Source organism: Cnephaeus nilssonii, assembly GCF_951640355.1.
Source record: "Cnephaeus nilssonii genome assembly, chromosome: 2".
In the NCBI taxonomy this organism is placed as follows: Eukaryota; Metazoa; Chordata; class Mammalia; order Chiroptera; family Vespertilionidae; genus Cnephaeus; species Cnephaeus nilssonii.
In genome coordinates, this window is record NC_137073.1 from 50,837,994 (window position 1) to 50,842,289 (window position 4,296).

Consider the following 4,296-nt stretch of genomic DNA (forward strand, 5'->3'; position numbering starts at 1 on the left):
GTAAATCGGAGGCGAATGAGTGGTCAGATCTGTTCCCTGTGACTATTCAGCTGATACTGAAGATGCACAAGGATGGGGTCCCCGTGATCGGTCAGGTGGAGCACCCTGTCATCACCAGGAACTTGCAGACACATCTGGAAGTACAGCATAAGCCTCCAGTGCATATTCAGATGACTCACCATCTACAAGCCTTAACCCAGAAAGGGGAATGCACTTGAGTTAACATGTGAAGCCATCTGGAAGCCCCAGTAAGTTCTGAAGACCAAGGTTGGCAGAAAGTCATGAGCAGAAATGTCACAACACAGAGATGTGCATTCACAACTCATTGTCCTGTCTCTTGTCCTCTGATGTAAATAATGGAATATTTTCCAGGAAATAAAAGAATATTCAGTGGAATAAACATTTTCAAAAAGCAAGGTTTTCTCCTTTTAGGTGCCAGGAGGCTGGTCCAAGACCTCTCCCCCACCCCTGCCCTCATGTGCAGCCTGGCCCCCACAGCAGCTTCCCCAGGAGGGGGTGAGAAAGGGGGTTAAGACACTCAGGAGAGGCCCAGCTCCACCCCAGGCCTGCCCAGGGGCAGAGCAGAGCAGTGGGCAGCCAGGGAGCAGCAGGGAGTGGCAGTAGAGATGATGGAAGAATTGCATAGCTTGGATCCATGATGGCAGGAGTTATTAGAGGCCAGGTTTACTGGAGATGATGTTAGTAAGGGGGCACTCAGTAGTGAGTCTTCAAACCAGAGCTTGTGCAGCATGGGGTCCGTGAGCGACAAAGAAGTAGAGGCTTCTAAGAAATAACAGGATGGCCAGTGAACCAGAAAAGAAAATCAGAACCATATGAAATAAGCCAAGGGAGAGACACTGCTAGGGAACATAAAATTAGTGGTTACTTTAAGTTTACTGGGAGAAGTGGGCCAGGAGCCAGCCCTGGCAGAAGGGTTCCCCCAGTTGCATGATCCTCACAGCACCATTCCTTATCCGATCCCTTGTCAGGCGAGTAGAAGAGCCCCTCTACGGTTTAGATGGCAGTGCTGCAAAGGAGGTACCGGAGGAGGAGCCGTCTGCTCTGCCAACCCTGATGTCAGTGGTGCTAGCAAAACCTTGGCTCCACACAGAGCAGCTGACACGGAGAGTGGTTGACCTCTGCTTCACTTTGGTTTCAGCTCAGCAAAACAGTCCCTCTTCTACGGGATCTGGTAACAGAGCATTCCTGCAGCTCCAGAAACAGATCTCCACCCAGCAGAGACAGACCCAGTCTGACCTCACAAGAAAAAAAATATCTGCACTAGGAAATAGTAAGAATTCTGACTTAGAGAAGAAGGAGGGGAGAACAGATGATTTGTTAAGAGCCAATTGTAACCGGAGACTACAGATTGATGAATAGCAAAAAAACGCTAGAGAAATACAAAGAATGGTTAAATGAATGTGTGACAATGAGCAAGAAACTCCTCGAAAAGTCAAAACAAGAGAAGATGGCATGTAGAGATCAGAGCATGCAAGACTGCTGGACATTGGGCCACTGTCTGACATGGGGCTTCTTTAACTGAACAATGGACAGTGAGTTATGCTTTTCAGAACCTTATTAAGCAACAGGTAGGATAAACCTACAGAGGGAAGAGATAGAAAGACAATGGAAAATGTTAGCCAAGCAGAAACCTCCTGCCTTGGTGCAGGCCCCTCCAGTAACCAAAGAGCAGAAACAGTGGAAAGCAAGACGAAGGGAGCTGAAAATGAAATGTTAACATTAGCAGAACACCATGAACAAGAAGAAATCTTGAAACTCAGATAAGGTGATCCTCTTATAAAGGGGGAAGCAGAGATCCATGCAGGGCTAGAAAGGGTCAGAAATCTATATATCATGGATCTAAAAAAACACCCCAAACCATATTGAAGATAATTCACAATTTAAAAATCATCCAATGTGAAATGACAGATATTTGTTGTTACATCTTTTGGGCAGAGGATGTTTCAGTGACTTTTACAAGGCATTTGATCTAACAGAACAAATATATGTAGCTGTGAAAATTCACTAGTTAAATAAAAACTGGAGAGATGGGAATTATCACAAGCTATGTAGGGAATACCAGATTCACAAAGACCTAGATCATTCCAGAATAGTTAAGCTGTATAATTACTTTTCACTGGACATTGACTTGTTTTGTACAGTATTGGAATACTGTGACAGAAATGATCTGGACTTCTACCTGAAACAGTACAAATTAATGTCAGAGAAAGAGGCCTGAGCCATTATCATGCAGATTGTAAGTGTTTTAAATGAAACAAACAAACAAACAAACAAAAAAACTTCCATCAGACACTACGACATCAAACCAGGTAATATTCTTTTAGTAAATGGTAGAGCGTATAGAGAGATAAAAATCACAGATTTTGGACTTTCCAAGATCATGAATGATGATAGCTACAGTTCAGTGGACAGCATGGGTCTAACATCACAAGGTGCAGGTACTTACTGGTATTTACCACCAGAGTGTTTTGTGGTTGAGAAAGAACCATCAAAGATCTAAAAGTTGACCTCTGGTCAGTGGGTATGATCTTCTACTAGTGTCTTTATGGAAGGAAGCCTTTTGGCCATAGCAGGTCTCCAGCAAGACATTCTACAAGAAAATACCATTCTTAAAGCTACTGAAGTGCAGTTTCTGCCAGCGCCAGTAGTAACACTTAAAGCATTTATTTGAGAATACTTGGCCTACCAAGAGGAGGACCACGTCAATGTTCAGCAGCTGGCCTCACATCCAAAAGTCAGTCACCACTAGTAGCCCTGCTGAAGCTGCTATCATCTCAACCTCTGGGGCATCCAACAACAGTTCTTCAAATTGAGACCCTCTCCAGCTGCCCAACATGCACAAAGTGGACTGATGGCCTTCAGCAGCAGGTTTGGAGCACAGTGAATATGAATAGATCTCATGAAACCTGTACCACGTGCTTTTGAAGCATCCATCTTATATGAAAACTGCTGTTTGAAATTTTAACCCTGCTGTTTGGATTCTGTAAATTCTTGCTTGCTAAGACTACTCCCACTTCAGAGGGGCCATTGAACCTTCCCAGACAAGGTTATCAGTGCTGGCGCCAGGCCAAGCCTTTGGTTGAGGTCTCAAGGCCCCAGTACATACGGGCTCTTTAAGAACTTGCAAAAGGGGCCGGAAACACTCCATATTTGGGAGACAAAGAAGGTAAAAATCATATAAATAGGGAGAATTCCTGCAGGTTGGGGCCCAGAATTTGAGATACATTTTCCTCTGGACCCGCGCGTAATAAATGTAACTCCATCTCTCTAAGTATTGCTTTGTTCTTCTTCGGTTTTCTGTAACACTTTGATTTTCTTGCGTTTTCTCCCCCATCCATAGAGCAGGACAGCATGATTCTCATTGAGGAGAAACATTGGACAGCTGTGACAGGCCTTGTAGGAAAAGGTTCCTCCCAAGGTTTGGGTGTCAATGGCTACTGCATATGGCTGCTCTGAGCAAATAAGATTAAAAAGAGAAACTGGTTCCATGTACTGTGAACTGGAAAATATGCAGGGTCATGTGGTTCTCTGATGCAGTGCTTCAGATCAAGAATGTGGATTTGAAAATACACACTCGGCTAGTCCATTGTCTTTATTTAAACTGGTTCTTATTTTTTAATAAAGTTGAGGTAACATTTCCACAAAAGCTTATCTGGGGATGGTGTTTGACTTTAGAGGAAAAAATGTTGCTGTTGCCTGTTAAAGACAATAGCATTTGTGTTTTATCTCTTAACTATTTAAATTTTTAAAAACATTCAGTTTCCTCCCCCACCCACATATTTTTGAAAAAATATTTTTGGTCATAAAGTGAAACCCATATTAGCAAGTACATGGCAATGTTCATTCTAATCAGATGCAGCTTTCTTCTCTGGTCTCCTGTGTGCAATTGCCTCCCTCATCTCAATAGGGAAGAAATTGAGTGGGAGTACTGACGTGTGGGGTTTTGCCATTAGACAAAGGATAAGGTTCAAAGACTGCAGCTTGGGTCTCTCTAGGTTTTCAACTATTTCTTTTTCTTTTCTTGTTTTGTTTGTTTTGTTAATCCTCACCAGAGGATAATTTTTTTTTTCCCCATTGCTTTTCAGAGAGAGTGGAAGGGAGGGAGGAGGAGAGAGATAGGGGGGTGGAAGGAAAAAATGTTATGTGAGAGACACATGGACTGGTTGCCTCCTGCACATGCCCTGACCAGAAGTTTCTGACTTCTCTCTGCCTTACTTCTACAATTTAAACCAACTTCTCTGTACTGTGTTTTCAGCAAGGTCATGCTAAAGGTCT

The 4,296-nt window shown here is 43.3% G+C and overlaps 1 pseudogene across 1 annotated transcript; it reads left to right on the forward strand.

Annotated features, from left to right (window-relative positions):
- The first annotated feature begins 626 nt into the window (after positions 1-626).
- LOC307116224 (serine/threonine-protein kinase tousled-like 2) lies at positions 627-2,834 on the forward strand (annotated as a pseudogene). The gene is made up of 2 exons: positions 627-891; positions 990-2,834. The product of its transcript is annotated as a serine/threonine-protein kinase tousled-like 2 (transcript).
- The last annotated feature ends 1,462 nt before the right edge of the window (positions 2,835-4,296 follow it).